A 20,989-nucleotide genomic window follows, 5' to 3' on the forward strand; every position below is an offset into this window, starting at 1 on the left:
GTGGAAATGTACAGAGAAGAGCAGTATTGCTGTGGTGGAGGCCACATCCTGCAGTAGTGAAAGAGACTCTGGAAACAAGGTTCAGAACTGGGCATAAGTCAAAGGGAGGCAAACGTGTCTTCTTGAGTTGTCCATTTAGTGATTTTGTGTAACCTGATTCAAACTTTCTGTTTTTCGTGCTATAAAATGATCTACTATTTGTAGACCTTCTTTTTGTGATTAGTATAACCATGCTAATTTATTATTAGTCACTAACTGTGGGTAATTCACTGTTGCTTATAATATACTACATTAATGAATGCTACCATTGGCTTATCGAGTTCTGATGCTAGCAAAAGCAAATCACAGCTTTAATTGTCTGAATCTGGCTCTGTCTGTGTGATCAGCATGTGATCAGGGTCTTGCTGAGTGTAAAGAGAACTGGTGAAGCACATTCACAGGAATCCAGGCTGCAATAGTAGCTCTTGCAGGGAAGTAATGTTCTGTGAGTATTTTATTATATATACTGTATATTAAGGATTTGTTTTTCCTGTGTAAATACCTGGCTATCTCTAGTTTTTTAACATCTTTTCAGATGAAGTGCCCCAGAACAAAATGCCTCCTCCTGTAAAAAAAAGACAGGAATGGTTACACACGTAAAGTATTGATCATGTAGCTAAATTTTTGTGAATGTAATATAAACATGGATATACGAAACCAGTGAAATCCTTCTTATGACCAGGAGCCTGGAAATCAAAGTTGAGTGAGGGCTTTGCCCACGTGAGGTTAGAAATGCTGTTTTCCATTATGACAAAGCAGCTTCCCCATAAAGAAGAGAGCCTTGTCCTTGAAATGAAAACAGGCATGACAGGATTCAAATCCCAAATCCACTCCTTATTAACTGTGTAACCCAGGAATATTTCTTATTTTTTAGAGCCTTATTTTCCCCTCTTTTAAAAACAGTATAATACCTTGTTTTTGTTGTGAACATTAAATAATAACATATATTAAGTACCAAGTTCCTGGTATAGAGTTGGCACAAGTAAGTGGCAGTTGTTAACATTATGGGTTCATTTTTCAAATATATCTCCAATAATAAGGGTATGTCAAGGTGCTTTAGCACAGTAGTAGCTATTTCCACTCCTTGAAAGGCCATTCATTCAACAACTTTTATATTCTGTGTCATCTGAAACTGAAAGTATTAACAATTAAGAAATGAGTAATTCTCATCCTCCAGGAGATTCCTGGAGAGATGACACTCACTTGAACTGGAGGAATCAGTGAGTGACACTTGGAGGAGCACAGTGCATACCATATACTTTGACAGCAGCATGAGTTGAGCTAAAGCACAGAGGTGAGATGCAGTCTGGTCTGTGTTGGGAATTAAATGTGGTTTGGTACTGCTGCAATATGTCAGAAAGGAAGTAGTCAGAATTGAGGCTGAAATACCAGCTGTAGCATGAAAGACCTATCTCGTGGTAGAGAACGTGGACATTATCTGTGCATGATGGGAATTCACTGATGGTTTTTAAGTAGGGAGTGAAGTGATCTAATTAAGATTTTAAAAATATCACTACAGCTACCTTATGAAGAATGGGTTGATGGGAAGCAAGAGTGAAATTGGGGATGCCATTTAGAGGGCCTTCTCAGTCATGGTATCTACATGCAATCAAAACCAACTGAAGTATCTCATGAGACTTTAATTAAATAACCACTTACAAAGTAAGTGTGAGCAGGGTAAAGGGAACCATCAAGACTGCTAACACAACTGGAAAAGAGCAACAGTGGGAATTGTTACCAGTCCCAGGCAAGAAGGGTTAAGGGGAGGAAATAGTGAAAGCTGGGGCCAGAAAGAAAGAGCTCCCTGATGCTGTATCCTTTCTTAAGTCAGGTTCTCCAGAAGCAAACTGAGAGAATGAGTCATGGGCAAGTGGTTTGTTTAGGAAATGTCCCCAGGAGAAACTTGTAAAGACGTAGGGGAAACAGGGAAAGGAAAGAAGCCATGAGTGAGTACCACTGCATCAGTGCCTGGTGAAAGGAAGGTGCTGTGCAATGAGCTAGGTTTTACTGGGAGTCAGAAGCCCTGGAGCTGGGTCCTGTTCCACCTAAGTCACCCAAACTCCCGGGGTTTCAGTTTGATCATCTATAAAATGTGGAAAATACACTTTTACAGAACCATTGTGGGGATGAAATAAGGAGATATGAGGGTTTTTTAAGGTATTATGCCAATGTAAGGTTCTAGGATATTAGGAAAACTGTAAACTTTTGAACCTGAGTGGTCTGGAGAATGAGCACAGAACTAGGGCCATGCATGAAGGCTGGCCGTAGGCCCTCTGGACCCCATGTGTGTGCTCTTAGCCTGCAGTCAGTCAGTCTTTGAATTAATTCCTGAATACTAATGGCTGTATTTTTATGGTGAAAAAACAGACTTGCTAAATGAAGTTTTAATTTTGTATGATGATAAGAATAATGTAGAGAAATTTTGTAAAATATGTTCACCTTTTAAATGAGGCATCACAGCTAAGTGATGAAGGCAATATAGGTACTGTTAAAAGAAAAATTTCAGCCAAATTAAATTTAAAGGAGTTTAATTGAGCAATGAACGATTCGCGAATTGGGCAGCTCCCGTGATCACAGCAGATTCAGAGAGACTCCAGGGATGCCTTGTGGTCTGAAGAAATTTATAGACAAAAAAACGGAAGTGACATACGGAAATCAGAAGTGAGGTACAGAACCAACTGGATTGGTTACAGCTTGGCGTTTGCCTTATTTGAACACAATTTGAACACTTGGTAGTGTCTAAGTGGTTCAAGTACAACTTCTGGGATTGGCCAAGACTCGGTTATTGTTACAGGGGCATATTTCTAAGTTAGGTTTTCAATCTTGTCTGCCTATTAAGTTAGGTGGCAGTTCATCCACAAAGACTCAAATATAGAAGTATGGAGTCCTTCTCAGTCCATATTTAGTTTACTTTAACAGTACAAATTTTTATGGCTATTATATTTTTAAAGGGCAAATGTATCTGATATTGAGTCATTATGATAGTATGTATGGGTTGTGCTGGTCAACCACATGGCTGTTTATCTACTGTTATTGGAAATCTGACAGTATATCAAAATGAATAGAATCACTGCCCATTGAAATGATGTCAACATCCAATTATTGTCATGATTGCCATTTCATATTTCCCTACATTTTTCTATAAGCATCTGGGCTACAGAGTTGTTTCTCACTTAATGATAACACTATGCCACCATGAGACAGTTCAGTAGAACTTTTTGATGTGAAAGGCTCATTACCTCCTGATGCTGAGCAGAAAAGTAGCTAAGGATAGTGTCTCTCATAGCATGTGATTGCATTGTGATCAGCTCACAGGTTACTTCCTTTAGTGGCAGCAGGAAATACTGGTAACCTTGGCAACACTAGTGGCCCTTCCCATCCTCTTTTAATTGAAATGGTTGTTGCTAGGATACAGCCTAAAGCTAAATGGAGAGAAAAAAGAGGAAGCAAGAGAATGAGAGAAAGAGAACGAGAAGGGGAGAAAAGATGAAAGAAAAGAAGAGAAAATAAGAAGGGAGAGAATGAGAGTGAGAAAGGAAGATAAAATGAAAGTATTGGATGGTATTTGAAGGGCAGACTTATGGGCATGAAAGAGACTATTAAATTATAGTTGAAATTAGAGAGCATGGGGTGGGGGTAAAAGCGGAATGTTAGTTCTTGCCTTTACTAAAAATCAATTATTCATACTTCATTTTGACTTTGTGTTTTCTCAAGCAAGTGACTTATCTTTTATGTGGGTGTTTTTAGATTGCCTTGGAAGGGAAATGTTTATTAGCTACCTTTCTCTTACTTTTAATCAACCCCAAAACCCCATCAGCATTCTTTCTTCTGATGCCTCATTTGTCTACTGTAGCCTGGAAATGAAATATCTGCAGAGATAACTATATTAAAATGCAATGAATACTCCTCTGTCAGAAGGCCATGAGCTGAGTTTTTCTGGTGTCTGGGGGAAGCTATGACCCCGTCATCCATGCTTCTGCCCTCAGTCTCCTTTTTATGCATGCATATGCTTGGATATGGGACGTAGACAAACAGTTTCAGCAGCTGACATCCTCTGAGTTCAGGGGAAAAGTTATGATTATTCTGGGTGATTGTAGCTTTTTGCAGCAGAAGAGTCATATCATGCAAAACTTACAAATGAAGAGAACTGGCAGTTGTGGTGAGTGGTTCTTCTCTTCTGTGGTATGAAAAGGAGTCAACCTGGGTACATCCCCTATTTCCAGAAGACAGGTATATTACTCAAAATAGAGTCATAAATTAATTATGTGGCTTTGAAATCTGGGCATTTTTGTTATAATTAAAGGGATTTTATATACATTGTTTACTATGGTATTTTCAGCACCTAGAAGAGCACCAGGAAAATGGTAAGTGCTCAGTGAATGATGATGAATCAATGAGAAAAAAATCACTTTAACTTTCTGGGCAATGGTCACCTCATTGTTCCCAGTCTTAGTTTAGAGGTTGCCCAGCTGTGACCTCTAGATGTGGAGCACCTAGGACTCAGCTTATTATCAGAGCAACTTCCCTCTGACCATGGTAATTGATTCAAGAGTGATTTCAGGTGTGTGGCAATTCCAGGTACTTCTGGAAAGTGAGAAAAGTGGTCTAGGGCTAGGATTTCGTATTATACCTGTAATAGGGCATAGACTAAATTTTAGTATTTTTGAAAGTTAAAAAAATAAAACCTCACGTTAAAAAAAGATAGCACCACTGCACTCCAACCTGGGCAACAGAGAGAGACTCTGTCTCAAAAAAAAAAAAAAAAAAAAAAAAAAAGTTACCAGCAGTTCTGCCTTCTAGGGTAAAAATGGTAATTAACTTTGAAGTAGACTATCCTCTGTTTCGAGAAAAGCCGTTTAGCATGCCTTTCTGGTTTATGTCAATGTGAATATTTTGTGTAACAAGGGAAGATCTGAAATGATAAGATTTCTGTAGAGTAACATAAACTGAGGACATCTTTTAATAGAAGTCAGTCCTCCAGATAATTTCCATTACAGAAATTTTCCTTAAACTTCCCTATGCCTATACATTATCACATGTTCTCATGGAATTGCATGTGTCTGTCCTTCAGTAGTTGCTTAGAAGAACAGGAGGACTAGAGGGATATGTGGCCTGAATATCCATCACTTCTCCCACGCTCCCTAAGGAAATACTGTGAAAGAAGAGGATTGTGATTGGTATATAAACCCTGGACTATATTATTAGTGCCTTAGCATTATTTTTATCTAATACTGAATGATCCAGACAAGAAACATATTATCAGATTATTGAGACATTTTTTTTCTTTTGGGGAATAAGAAGTTGGACTCTATCCCTAGAGTTAGAAGAAGGTGTTTCCCTGAGAGAAATAGATATGCACTTTTTCAGTCATCTTGCGGCAAAGCTAATCTACAGATGGATTTAGAGAGGAAACCTTGCAATTGGGTGATGAACTAATTTTCTCCTATTTCTGAGTCTAGAGAGTTGGCGATGAGCTTGAAAGATGGAAATACCTGGGTTGTGGTCAGTTGGGCCATGTAACATAGAGATTAGCCAGGACTTAGGCAGAAGGGACCCTGAGGTTGGCTGTGAGTGTCTAGTGCTAAGAGAATCCACTGCTGTAGCAAGTTTATGGTCTCTTCATTATCCCCAGGTCTTCAGTGAAGTCTTGTTAAAAGTTACAAGAGTTGGTCTCAGCTATGCTATGGGTAAAAGGACAATAGAGTGGGGTGGAGGAGTTACCATTCCTTTATTAATTATAGAGTACCTATTTATGATCTGGGCATGCTCCTATGCACTAGAAATGAACAAATTTTCAAGTTTCAACAAACTTGAAAAAGCCCCTTATTGTCACCTTATATATTATTTATTTTTTTCTTTCTTTTTTTTGATAGGTTTTATTTATTTGTTTATTATTATTATGCTTTAAGTTTTAGGGTACATGTGCACAATGTGCAGGTTTGTTACATATGTATACATGTGCCATGTTGGTGTGCTGCACCCAGTAACTCCTCATTGAGCATTAGGTATATCTACTAATGCTATCCCTCCCCCCTCCCCCCACCTCACAACAGTCCCCGGTGTGTGATGTTCCCCTTCCTGTGTCCATGTGTTCTCATTGTTCAATTCCCACCTATGAGTGAGAACATGCGGTGTTTGGTTTTTTGTCCTTGCGATAGTTTGCTGAGAATGATGGTTTCCAGCTTCATCCATGTCCCTACAAAGGACATGAACTCATCCTTTTTTATGGCTGCATAGTATTCCATGGTGTATATGTGCCACATTTTCTTAATCCAGTCTATCATTGTTGGACATTTGGGTTGGTTCCAAGTCTTTGCTATTGTGAATAGTGCGCAATAAACATACGTGTGCATGTGTCTTTATAGCAGCATGATTTATAATCCTTTGGGTATATACCCAGTAATGGGATGGCTGGGTCAAATGGTATTTCTAGTTCTAGATCCCTGAGGAATCTCCACACCGACTTCTACTTATTCATTTTATTAAATGTCTTCCTTTATTAGATTGCATGTTCCATGAGATAAGTACAGAGAAAAAAATAACAAAGGAGGGCGAGGGATAGAGAGTGATTGGTGAGTATGGAAGGCCCTTGAATGAGTGATTTGTAATTGGAGCTCTGAAGGAAGTGAGGGAGCAAGCCAGGTGGATATCTGATGGAGAGCATCTCAGGCAGAGACCAGCAATTGCTAAGACCCTAAAGTAGATGCACTGTTATTGTGTGTCTCAGTTCATTCATGCTGCTATAAGAAAGTATCACAAACTGTATAATTTATAAATAATAGAAAATTACTTCTCACAGTTCTGGAGTCTGTGAAGTCCAAGATCAAGGTGTTGGCAGGTTCGGTGTCTGGTGAGGGTCTGCTCTCTGCTCCTAAGATGGTGCCTTGTTGCTGCATCCTCCTGAGGGAATGAAAGCTGTGTCCTTACCCATCAGGATGGACAGAAGGGCAAAGGGGCCTACCTAGTCCTCTCTGGCCCTATAAGGGCAGTAATCCCATTCCTGATTGCTCTGCCCTCATGACTTAATCAGCTACTAAAGCCCCCACCTCTTAATACTATCATATTGGGATTTAAGTTCCAGCATATTAATTTTGGAGACACACATGCATTCAAATCATTCAAATCATAGTGCTTTGTTTGAGGAACCTGAGTAATAAATCCAAAAGACCAAGAGCACAGTCAGTGAAGGGGAGGCTAGTAGGAGAGGAAATCAACAAGGTAAGGAGTATTTTAGGTCATCACAAAGACTGGGTATTTCTCTGAATAAGATGGAAAGGTCTCAGAGTGCTTGTAACAGAACTGACATAATTTAACTTACATTTTAAAAGGATAACTCTGGCTAAGGAGTGGAAAATGGACTCTAGAGAATAATAGCAAAGTGGGGAGACCAGTTGGGTAGTTTCTGCAATAGTCCAGGTGAGGGCTGGCTTTAGGTCAGTGACTTCATTCTCAGCCCACACTCAGTCCGATTCTCTCAGTCTTTAAATTTGGTTTATTCCTTTATGCTAGCACTCTTCACATCTGTCTCTATCAGTGGATAGAGACAAACTATCAAGCTTGCAGCTAGCATTTATATTTAGCAAGCTCTGTTTATACCTAATAGATGTTCAATACAGTTCTGTTAAAATCAGTATAAATATATCTGGCTATGGAAAAAAGGAGTATAATCCCTTGATACTTACTAAGACATTGAGATAGATAATCTTCAGTTAGGGTGAATTCAGAACCTAAAGCAGACAGGTGCTTAGCAGAACAGGGATCTATAGATAGGGGCAATCAGAGAAAGAAAGGCTTTACAGTAATAAGTGTAAATCTTCCAGGAAGCAGTTGGCTCCTAAGATATTCTTTTCTGCTTAGAACCCTCTCACCACAGTGTGAAATAGGCATCCATTGGTTGGGGTGGGTTGGGGTTGGGTGTGTGAGTCACACCTCTTGAAATTTCCATATTGCTTGGATTTGTGCAATAGGCATGAGGAACAGAAATAGATATAGCAAGTGCAACAGAAAGGATTACTTCACTTTGCATGATCGAGGCAGATATTGTGTACATCAGGGACTCGATTTTGAGAAATTGTGTCTAGACTGTAAGTGGCCTGCAATAAGTCTATCAGCTCTGCTACTAGGTGGCAGAATAATAACCAGCATTTATTGAGTGCTTATAGCCTGGGCCAATAACTTAATATTTATTAATAATTATTATCCTTAGATCATTTCTTCAAAAATGTTACGATCTTAAGAAGAAACTAAGGCTGTAAGACATTATGTAGCTTCCCTAAAATTACATGATTATTAGGCTGTGAAGGCAGAATTCAATATCATGGCAGTCTGGTTCCTTAGTCTATACTCCCTATAGCACTTGGCTTCAGACTTCAATAACAAGGTCAGAGATAAGATTTGATATAAAGAAATATCATAAGATTAAAAGAGATTTTGTACAAGAACCTTCAGAAGATACTGCCCCAACCACCTCTCTTTAAGGATTCAAGTATTCTTAATAAGTGGGATATGAGTAGTAAGCACATAAACCATATAGTAGTTGAATTTGATATAGTATTTGTAACTGACATTTATACTTAACAGCCAGTAAACTATATCTAATTAATTCTACAATGTGCAACACTTTTTAAATAACTCTTTTGCTGTCTTCTGTAGATTCCTAGGTTAGAAGAAACTCTCAAGGGAAAAGGAGTGTCTATACTAATAATACTGTTATTATCTCAGTTTCTTATTTGGATCCACAAACATCTACTTATTAAATTGGTACAAAAGTGATTGTGGTTTTGGCATTGAAAGTAATGGCAAAAACCACAATCACTTTTGCATCAGCCTAGTATTTGCCCTGCAGATACCCCTGGATGCTACATTAAAGTTGCCGTGAGGACTGACCATGTAGAATGGTGTTTCTCAAAGTAGAATCCTTGGACCACTCACCATAGTATCACACAGGGAGTTCGCTGAAAATGTGTAGTCCTGGATCTCACTTCAGACCTATTGGATTAGAATCTTTGATAGAATCTTAGATAGGCCCACAAATCGATAAACTCTCCAAAGGTTTCTTATCAGTGGTATGCTCCTAAATGTTTAGCACTTGGCTCTTGGGGGAGGGAAGAAAACCCTGACTTACAGCATTTACCAATTTTTATCAGGGACTATTTTCACTGCTCTGTAGTTCAAGCTTGCAGCTAACATTTATATTTAGCAAGCTCTGGTTTACCTTGCCTCCTTTCCAGCAAACAGTTAAATCTTTCTGTTTGATAGTTGCTGCCAGTCACACCTCTCCTCCTTCCCTTCTTCTCCCCTTCCTGCTGCAGCCAATCCTCCTCTTTTTGGTGAGTGTATTCCTTCCTCCCACAGCACTACGGGGATGTCCACTAGTTCTCATTTGTGTTCCACATGTAGCTTCATTTTGCATGTGGCTAGCAAAGCTGGAATTTCCAGTGCAGCTTCTCCACCTTTTCTTCTGAAATAACAATTATGTAAAAAGAGGCTACAAGAATAAAGGAAATTTAAGGAACTGATCAGACCTGGGAAAGGAAGGCTGCTGCCTTAGACTGGAAGCTGATTAGCTGTCGTCTCTTCACTCCAGAGAGAAGTGACCCAAAGTTCTCCACCCCAACCACAGAGTCAAACATATTGCCTCCTTCATGCTGAGGCTGACCTCAGAGCCAGGTGCAGTCCTGTCTTCCATCTCATCATGCTGCACCTGGTAATGCATCCCTGTCATATTCTTCTCAATAAACCTTGTAATGCCTGCTCTTCTTAACACCTGGGGCCTGACCCCTGAGCAACGATCTCAGAAAGATGACCCTGAAGTTTCTTTCGTCTGTTGCAGGATTATCATTATACATCAGTGGGCTTTTTTTTTTCCCCAGTAGGTAATCAGTTTGGTGGCTACAGAGCCCTGTGGCATGAGGATCTGAATCATATGCCCTGGCTTATCCTGCTGTGAAACTTCATTTGAGGTGTTCACAGTGCAGCCTTCCATTTTCCACCTGTAAAAGACAAATAGTGATGTCATAAAAGCTCCCACCAGACACACACACACACACACACACACACACACACACACACAACCATTTCATGGGCATATTTAAAAGATAAATAGGTATATTCGTGTTGTCAGTCCTGGACCAATCCTTTAGTTGGCTAGATAACAATGTTGGAATTGTTTGGCATGCCATGTAAAGGTGTAGGATTTTTCAGAGAGCTTAGAATGGTCTTTTCACCACCAGAAGGAGATGGTGACTGCTAAAACTATCCAAAACAAAATCTTCTCAAGTACACTGTTCTTGCAGTGAGGACATTGTTTTATCCCAACCAAATTCTTCAACTAATCCCATGTTTTCTTGGTTTGTCCTCACAATAGATGAAGGACAGTTGGCCATGATTTCTGGTATAAATGTCTATCTCATAGGCCAGGACCTCCATTAAGTTATTCCTTGGTCTTTTCCCATTCCATGAGCATGGCCTAAGTACTGAATGCCAAGTGAATACTCATGTGAATAAAGCAAAACTCTGCCCACAAGAATAACAATACAAGTAGCAAAATAGGTAAAACATGGAGTGGAAAATTATAAGAAAGGAGAAGATGGATGCTAAGATGGGAATGCATGTAACGGAGTAGTATAACAATTCCCTTTTTTTTTTTTTTTTTTTTTGAAGAGAGAGTCTCACTCTTGTCGCCTAGGTTGCAGTGCAGTACAGCGGTGTGATCTTGGCTCACTGCAACCTCTGCCTCCTGGGATCAAGCTTTTCTCATGCCTCAGCCTCCTGAGTAGCTGGGGTTACAGGCATGCACCACCACAACCAGCTAATTTTATGTATTTTTAATAGAGATGGGGTTTCACCATGTTGGCCAGGCTGGTCTTGAACTCCTGGCTTCAAGTGATCCACCCACCTTGACCTTCCAAAGTGCTGGGATTACAGGCGTTAACCACTGTGCCCAACCAAAAAGTTCCTCTTTTTCTTCTGCATTTTTTTTTTACCAGATAGCTTAATAATCAAAGCATGTCTCTCTCTCTCTTTTTTTTTTCTATTATACTTTAAGTTTTAGGGTACATGTGCACAATGTGCAGGTTAGTTACATATGTATACATGTGCCATGTTGGTGTGCTGCACACAGTAACTCATCATTTAACATTAGGTATACCTCCAAATGCTATCCCTCCCCCCTCCCCCCACCCCACAACAGGCCCCGGTGTGTGATGTTCCCCTTCCTGTGTCCATGTGTTCTCATTGTTCAATTCCCACCTATGAGTGAGAACATGCAGTGTTTGGTTTTCTGTCCTTGTGATAGTTTGCTGAGAATGATGGTTTCCATCTTCATCCATGTCCCTACAAAGGACATGAACTCATCATTTTTTATGGCTGCATAGTATTCGATGGTGTATATGTGCCACATTTTCTTAATCCAGTCCATCATTGCTGGACATTTGGGTTGGTTCCAAGTCCTTGCTATTGTGAATAGTGCCACAATAAACATATGTGTGCATGTGTCTTTATAGCAGCATGATTTATAATCCTTTGGGTATATACCTAGTAATGGGATAGCTGGGTCAAATGGTATTTCTAGTTCTAGATCCCTGAGGAATTGCCACACTGACTTCCACAATGGTTGAACTAGTTTAGAGTCCCACCAATAGTGTAAAATTGTTCCTATTTCTCCACATCCTCTCCAGCACCTGTTGTTTCCTGACTTTTTAATGATTGCCATTCTAACTGGTGTGAGATGGTATCTCATTGTGGTTTTGATTTGCATTTCTCTGATGGCCAGTGATGATGAGCATTTTTTCATGTATCTTTTGGCTACATAAATGTCTTCTTTTGAGAAGTGTCTGTTCATATCCTTTGCCCACTTTTTGATGGGGTTGTTTGTTTTTTTCTTGTAAATTTGTTTGAGTTCATTGTAGATTCTGGATATTAGCCCTTTGTCAGATGAGTAGATGGCAAAAATTTTCTCCCATTCTGTAGGTTGCCTGTTCACTCTGATGGTAGTTTCTTTTGCTGTGCAGAAGCTCTTTAGTTTAATTAGATCCCCTTTGTCAATTTTGGCTTTTGTTGCCATTGCTTTTGGTGTTTTAGACATGAAGTCCTTGCCCATGCCTATGTCCTGAATGGTATTGCCTAGGTTTTCTTCTAGGGTTTTTATGGTTTTAGGTCTAACAATTAAGTCTTTAATCCATCTTGAATTAATTTTTGTATAAGGTGTAAGGATGGAAGAACATTCCATGCTCATGGGTAGGAAGAATCAATATCATGAAAATGGCCATACTGCCCAAGGTAATTTATAGATTCAATGCATGTCTCTCTTAAAATCTTTTCAAATTGCTTCCATATCATTTTTGTTGAGGAGCTCTCCTTCAAATCTGGTACCAGAGAAAGAGCTTAACCCAGAGTTACCAAACTCTCTTGTGTCGTCATATGTTTTTCATGATACCCCTTGCCAATATTAGAATATTTTTCATGATGCCCCTTGCCAATAAAAATGTATTTATTAACTAGTTGGACCAAAACAACTTAAAAAGTCTTTATGTCCTAGCAACTTAGTGGCTGCTTAAAAATTAATACACATAAATTGAAATAAAGTTTTAAAAAATTTATTTCTTAAGTAAACACAATTGCTTACCAGTGGGATGTGTGATTCTACTGTGCAGCTTTGCAGTCCTGGCATTCAGATTGGACATTAACACCCTCATGTCCTATTCCACATTGATTTTTACATGGCCTTGCTTTTCATCACCTAGCTTTGTAAAGCAATGATATCATTGAAAAGATAAAATGTCTCTCAGTGCTGATATGAGTTTATGAGTGTGCCCCCAGAGAACCTCACCACATAGTTAGGAAACTCTGAGGCTAACTGATGTCAAATAAAATGACAAATAAAAATATTCATGTTAATAATGTGGGAGGCTATGCATGTATGAGGGCGGAGGTTATACAGGATGTCTCTTTATCTTCCTGTCAATTTTATGTGTGAATCTAAAACAGCTCAAAAGAAGTCTTTTTTACAAAAGAATATTTACTAACATAGTAATCACCTTGTATGATGAACAAATTGACTTATTATCAGACTGCACAAGTTTGACCTTGTGTAATTATTCCTCTACACTACTATACCAACCCTTCTCAGATAAGCTCACCCTGCATGCACACTCATTCAATTCTTTTTTAGAGTGCAAGTTACTCCACCACACTGAGATAATGCATGGTAAAAGCAGAATACAGCCAGTTAAATTACAGGTTTGTATCTCAAACTTTAATCCAGGGTATCATGGCTTAATCCAAAACCATCTCTCTTTCTTCCTCTCTTTCATGTCCTTCCTCCCTCTTCCCCCTTCCTCTCTTTAGCTTTACTTGTTTCCTTCATTCATTCACTTTTTTTACCAATTATATTAAGCATCTATAATATGTTATACAACTGTGCAAAGTACTGGGATCCTGTGCTGAGCAAGGAAGACTTGGTCCCTGTCACATGGGACTTAAAATCCACCTAATGATATACTTATTTATTCATTCAAGCAATGCATACTCATGTCGCACCCACTCCATTTCGGGATCTTAGCAGTCACTGGGGTTACAGTGCTGAGTCACCAGTCAATTGCCGTTGAAATGTCTCAGGCACCGGCTCTTGATTTCCTATTGAAACTCTCTTCTTTTCATCACCCAGACCTCTTTGCTCTCCCTGGGATATGCTGCGGGCTCATTTTTTTTTTTTTTTTTTTTTTTGTAGGGGAGGGGTGGTGGGGGTCATCTCCACAGGAACTCAACTCTCAATGAAATTACTTTTCTCCTAATTTCATGCCATTGCTCAGTTCCAATAGAGATGATATACATTGTTTTCCAGTCGGCATCTATCAATTTACTTTTCCTGTAAGCTTCTACTGTTTGTCAGACAATTACTGGTATAGCTGTGATAACTATACTTACACAATACAGCAATATGCTTAAGGGAAACATTATTCTTTAAATAAAAAAGTTGTCTTAATCACAACACACAGGATTGGAAGCCTCTTTTCATAATAGTAATAATAATAGTAATATTTAACATATATGATCAAATTGTAATTACATGATATTCTTGCAATGTAGTCATTGATTTGTTAATTCATTCTTTCATTTGTTGTGTATTTATTGGAATATGCTTCAGATATGCAAGTAAACAAGACAATTCCTGCCCACTGCGGCTCATAGTCTAGTCAGAAAGATAGAAAATGAAGCATATACAGTATAGTAAGTGACTGCATGGAAACATTTTTAGGAACTATAGTTACTGGTTAAATACTAAGCATGCAATGACACACTATTGTTACACAAGATTTTGTAATGACATAGAAAAACATTAAATCATACATGAAGTAAAAAAGTATAAAACAGTACGTACAGTATAACAACAACCAAAAAACTACTGGAAATACATATACCACAATATCAATAGTAATTATTCCTAAGTGATAGAATTGTAAATTATATTCATCTTGAAAATTTTAATCTTCTAGATCAGCACTGTCCAATAGAAATATAATGTAAGCTATATAAAATAAGTTAACATTTTCTAGTAGCTACATTTTAAAAGTAAAAATATATTGTTTTTATATTTTATTTAACCCAATATGTCAAAAAAAATTAAACATGTAGTCAATATAAACTCTTGTAATGAGGTGTTTACATTTCTTTTGTTCATAAGTCTTTGAAATCAGATACCATACCACTTATGAACCATAATCAATGGTTATGATCATTTACAATCATATGAGATCACTTATGATCTCATAAGTGAGATACCATCTCACGCCAGTCAGATTGGCAATTATTAAAATGTCAGGAAACAACAGATGCTGGTGAGGCTGTGGAGAAATAGGAACGCTTTTACGCTGTTGGTGAGAGTGTAGTTCAACCATTGTGGAAGACAATGTGGCGATTTCTCAAGGATCTAGAACCAGAAATACCATTTGACCCAGCAATCCCATTACTGGGTATATAACCAAAGGATTATAAATCATTCTACTATAAAAACACATGCACATGTATGTTCATTGTAGCACTATTTACAATAGCAAAGACTTGGAACCAACCCACATGCCCATCAGTGATAGATTGGATAAAGAAAATGTGGCCCATCTACACCATGGAATACTATGCAGCCATAAACATGGATGAAGCTGGAAGCCATCATTCTCAGCAAACTAACCCAGGAACAGAAAACCAAACACCACATGTTCTCACTCTTAAGTGGGAGTTGAACGATGAGAACACATGGACACAGGAAGAGAAACATCATGCACTGGGGCCTGTTGGGGGATGGAGGGCAAGGGAGGGAGAACATTAGGACAAATACCTAATGCATGTGGGGCTTAAAACCTAGCTGGCAGGTTGATAGGTGCAGCAAACCACCGTGGCACATGTATAGCTATGTAACAAACCTGCATGTTCTATACCTGTATCCAAGAACTTAGAGTAAAATTAAAAAAAAAAAAATCAGATGTGTATTTTCAATTCAGAGTAGCTGCACTTTAAGGGCTCAGTAGCCATAAATAGCTAATGGCTATTGTTAAGACAGAAAGTTCTAAATGTTCTACAATGAACTCGTATTCCATTTGTTATAAGGAAAAGCAAACAGTTTTTTAAAAACTGCTGTTGGAAAAGGAAAGAATTAAATGACAAAGGTACTATGTGTGTAATAAGAGGGGAAATGAAAGTCTGTCTGTCTGTTTGGAAGTTAAGTTGAAGCAGAGATTGAAAAGATGAGTAAGATTTTGCCAAATAGGTAAGAGGGTAAAAAGAGTGTTGCATGTATAGGGAATGTAGCTTCTTCAAGGCTACAGAGATGAGATCAAGATTGAGGAACTGCAACTTTTTTGGGGACCTGCAGTAGTTCCATGTGTCTGGAACATTTGGTGATGAAGTGATGGCAAGAATGAAGCTTCATAGACATGTGTGGCAAATGATCAAGGACCTTGTAAGTCACAAGGAAATTTGACTCAATGGAAAGCCACTGAAGGGCTTTGAGCATGGGCATGACATGATTATGCATACATATATATATATAACATGCACATTTTAAAAAAAGATATAATATTGACAGTACTGGTCAAGATAAAAGTGGAAAGGTAGAGGCAAAGAAACTAGTTAATGCCCAATGTTAAAGGTGACAGAAAGTAAGATATTGTGGAGGTGAGATACCATGCACTGGTGTTTAATTGAGAGAGAAAAAAGTAACTTATAAGATAATTCTTAGGTTCTAGGGAAAGCACTAAATGTAAGTTTGGAGCTGGCCTGAGTGCCAGGAGGGTAGTGGTGTGTTCATTCACCAAGCATGGGAATACCAGGGAAGTAATACATTTCTGGGGAAAGTCAATGAATTCAGATATATGATGAGTGAGGTTCAGGTGCCTCTTAGACATCGAGGTGGACACATTCAGGAAAAGGATAAAAATGGGTCAGGAGACCAGGAAGAAGTCTTGTCTCTACTTTTTGTTGTTATTGTTCATTTTTCATTCATTTTTCCAGATCTCTAGTCCACTCTCATTCCCTGACGTATTACTAATGATACTCTGCCATCTTTTTCCTTTTTCTCTTACAAATTCTCCATAATTCTTTCATTCACCTTTCAATCTCCATTTATATACCAGTAATAATAATCCATAAAATTTACTGGATGCTTACAATGTGCCATGCTGTATTTAAGTGCATTGTATGAATCATCTCATTTATTCCTCACAACAGCCCTTTACAGGGTTTTACAGGTGAAGAAACTGAGGTTCAGAGAACTCAGAGTAGTTTGGCGTGGTCCCATCTCTGGTATGGGTGGAGCTGGAATTCAAACTCAGGTGACTTGGCATTCCCTAATGACTCTCAACTTTATGTCTTAGGCCTAAGGTAATTCTGTGTCAAGTGCTTCTCTTAAACTCCATATTTGTATGTTGAAGTTCTTATTGGGTATTACTACCCTTTGGCGGTTGCCATTGTAAGCAAAACCCCTTCCTGATCTGGCCTTACCCATCTGGTCTTATCCTGTACCTCTCTCCTTCTCACACTCTACACTTGGGCTCTGCTGAACTACTGGCAGCTGAGCAAAAACACATACAGTAATCGATCTCATGGTACCCCACATATATCCATTCTTTGAGATTGAGGCATACATTTCCACAGATGCCAGGATTGTTGGTTGTTGCCCACTTATAGCTGAGAATTTCTGGGAGAATTGCCCTCCACCAGAAGGAGGTCCCAGGCACAAAGTTACACCCTCAACCCATGTGAGCAGCCTGTATTACATGACTGATTGGTGCAGGAGTATACGGCCCAGTCCTATTTCGTCCAAGAGGGACAACTCTGAGGCCACTGCAGCTCAAGAGCTTCTCCCACAGAATTGGCTGAGTCCTCTGTTGGAACTCCACTGCTGTTTTAACTTCTTCCTCCACCTTATCATGCTCCCTTCACTCTCTGACAAGTGGTTTTCTTTCCAAGAGCCCTGTCCATAAATATGCATTCAAATATATACCCCACAGTCTGTTTCCTGAGAAGTCTGACCTAAAACAGTTGGTACCAGAGTGGTGCTAGGCAGTGGCTCTAAAATGAGATTTTGGAGCTATATTACTCTTTGGCTGGCTGGTGGTTAGGACCTCATTACTGGTGGTAGGTGAATTTTGATAGCTCATGGAATGCTGTAGCAAATGTTAAATCTTTCATCAGTAGCAAACTGAGATGGAATACTGAAAGGGAATGTCCTGATGGGTGTACTGCCTCAGACATTTGAAAAATTCTAGGAAAGAAGTAATTATAAAGACTGTGGATTCAGATGGCTTTGGCCGAGTGCTGTCACGTCATTAGAGGAAAGCAATGAAGAACTGAGATTGATTAATCTAACACGTAGAGCAAGGAGTGAAAGCCAGAAGGCCTGAGCATAGAAATCCTGAGGACCAAAACCAGAAATGGTTTTAAAGTATAGCAGAGCTCCAGAGAAGAAGGATATGTCAGCCCTGACAAATCTGCTTCATCAAGGTCAGGACCTTAATTGGAAAGCAGTGAAGCTCTGAGACTTGGGATGGGGTCAACTGGGTTTGTGCACTTAAAAATCTTGAATCCTTAGTTTTCTCTGAACTCACAGGAGTACCTTACTCCTTCTTGTTAAAAGCCATCTCTTCCCCTTTTCTTGCAATATTATACGATAACATATGCTACATTTCCCTTTCCCTTTACCCACTACCTATCTTCACTTTTCCTCCTGGCTATCAGACCAATAACTAGTCACCACATAATTGGCTAAGTGTTTGGTTGTCTCCTAGGGGAGGAAAGGAACTACATCCTAAAGCTGCAGGACCTAGCCAACATGTATCAGCAGAAACTGGGAGAGAATATATAAGAATTGATCCTGAGGTCTTGGATCAAGGTGGGGTGGGGTTACAACATAAATTTCAATAAAGAAGAACAAATACATATGATAACTCTCTCTATCGACAGAGCATTTTAATACCTTGTCAAGGATCCAATGGACAGTGCAAACAGGCTGTTGGAGTGACTCTTAGAAGCTTGGAAAAAGATATGGCTTATACTAAGTACATACTAACTAAAACTGTCGGAACTTCCATAGCACACAGTAAAAGAAAGGATCAAAATGTTCAGGGGAATGGTTATGCTAGAGTGGCTCAACGATGTAAAGCAGTAAACCCACCTGCTAACCATGTTTCACTTAAGGGTCCACATGGTATTATCAGAGTGTTAAAGAATGTACAGATGAGGCCAAGCACGGTGAATTCACACCTTTTATCTAGTGCTTTAGGGGGCTGAGGTAGGAGGATCACTTGAGGCCAGGAGTTTGAGACCAGCCTGGGAAACATAGTGAGACCCCATCTCTACAAACAAAACAAAACAAAACAAAACAAAACAAAAACAAAAAACAAAACAAACCAACAAACAAAAACCAAAAACATAAAAATTAGCCGGGTGTAGTGGTGCATGCCTATAGTCCTAGCTAGTCGGGAGGCTGAGGCAGGAGGATCACTTGAGCCTAAGAGTTCAAGACTTCAGTGAGCCATAATTGCACCTCTGCACTCCAGCCTGAGTAACAGAGTGAGACTGTGTCTCAACAAAAAAAAAAAGTGTACTGCTGAGAGGGGAACTAGCATAAATGAGGAACTCAGTGGTGGCCATCCTCTGTAGACCAGAGCTGACAGTAGAAGATGCTGTTATAGAACTGGGAATCTGATAGCAATAAAGAGGATGCCAAAATAACAGAGGTCAGGTAGTAGCATTTAACTGTTGGTTGCAAGGTGATCACCATTACGATAATAAATGATCAGTCTGAGTAACAGTCCATGGAGGTGGTTAATGGAACTTACTGTGCCTATGGGCAGCCAACAAGAATATGCCTCATGAATGCAATCAGATAATTCAAAGGTGGATAAAAGGAGGCTGAGGGTACTTACCTCAATAAAAAATCAAAATCCCTTGTCTAATTTCTGGAACCTCAGTTCTCAGTCTCAGATTGTACTACTTGGTGGAGAGGTCAGTTTTCTAGGAAAAAGACACTTGTAACTCCGTGTTAAACATATGTGATAATGATTCCCTCAGTCCTTCCTCAAGGTACCTATGACTACTTGGATAGTTGTGCCCTGGGAAAGTGGAAATATCCAGTCATTTTGAGTAGTGTTGTACACTGGGTCTAAGCTGATGTTGGTATCCAGGGACCTAAAACACCATTGAGCCCTCAAAGCAGGATATAGGGACCAATCGATAAATGGAGGCCTGGCCCAGTTCCATTTCACAGTAAGTTCACTAGGTCTATGGACTCATTAGATGATCATTTCTCTGGTCCTTAAATGTAAAATTGAAATAAGCATACTTTGTAGTTGGGAGAACTGCTGTATTTGTTCTTTGGCCTTTGGACTGGCATATCGCTCTACCAACTGGTAAAGATGACAGTCATATCTGGGAGCAACCGAATGGATTAATTAGTGGTACCATATCCTCCATTCAAATCACCAGTCTAGATTCTACAAAACAAACAAACAAACAAACAATAAAAAAACAGGTAGACTTTTGCAGATACTAAGGGGGTAGTATCCCTAATTACAACTGCTGTGCTGAGGTGCCTTCACTAGAACACATTAACACAGCCTCATATCCATGATATGTGGTCATTGATCTGAAAAATGTGTTTTCATTTCCATCCTTTTCAGAAAGAAGAATCAGAAGCAGTGTGTGTTCATATGGGATGGGCAGCATATAATGGTTTTGCCCTGTGCTATGTTAACTAAGGCTCTTTTTCCTGTAGAACATTATCTTGGTCCACTGTCTCAATGACATCATGTTAATTGGACTGGATGAGGAAGAAATGGCAAGTGCATTGGAGGTTTTGGTAAGACACATACATGTGCTCCAAAGAACAGGAGATGCATCTAATGATGATTCAAGGACCTGACATATCTGTTTTTAGGAATATAGCCATTTGGGACATGCCAGAACAGCTTTTCAAAAGAAAAGGACAGTCTAATGTCTCTCATATTGTGCACCCCTAAGAAAGAAGCACAGCTTTTTAAAGGCTTCTTTGGGTTCTAGGGACAGCATATTTCATACTTGGAAATACTGTTCCAACTCATTCGCCAAGTGACACAAAAGATTACCAACTTCATTTGAGACTTCAAGCAAAAAAGAGCTCTGCTACATGATTTGCCACCGGAACTTGGTAGATGGAAAATATGGGAGCTCAACTGACCATGCAGCCAGAACTGCCCATCCTAACTTAGGTATTTCCAACCTCCGTCAAATCATAAAGTTGAGCTAAACCAATAGCAATCCACTGTAAGATCGAAAGGGTGATATATCTGGAATTGGGAATTGGCAGAGACAAAAGACAGAAGTTAAGTTTCAGAGGGCATGGACCTCCAGATAACCTACCATTGTTATGCTATCACCTTTCCCTAAGCTCACCCCTGTTATACTGTCACCTTTCCCT

The 20,989-nt window shown here is 39.2% G+C and overlaps 1 long non-coding RNA gene across 1 annotated transcript; it reads right to left on the reverse strand.

Moving 5' to 3' along the window:
- Positions 1–377: 377 nt before the first annotated feature.
- On the reverse strand, positions 378–10,017 carry LOC109026228 (uncharacterized). The gene is made up of 4 exons (XR_002005189.3): positions 9,564–10,017; positions 8,971–9,027; positions 6,837–6,939; positions 378–604 (listed from the first exon to the last, which is right to left on the reverse strand). It is a non-coding gene; the product is annotated as an uncharacterized lncRNA (long non-coding RNA).
- Between the last annotated feature and the right edge of the window lie 10,972 nt (positions 10,018–20,989).

Source organism: Gorilla gorilla, chromosome 2 (genome assembly GCF_029281585.2).
Source record: "Gorilla gorilla gorilla isolate KB3781 chromosome 2, NHGRI_mGorGor1-v2.1_pri, whole genome shotgun sequence".
NCBI classification, from domain to species: domain Eukaryota; kingdom Metazoa; phylum Chordata; class Mammalia; order Primates; family Hominidae; genus Gorilla; species Gorilla gorilla.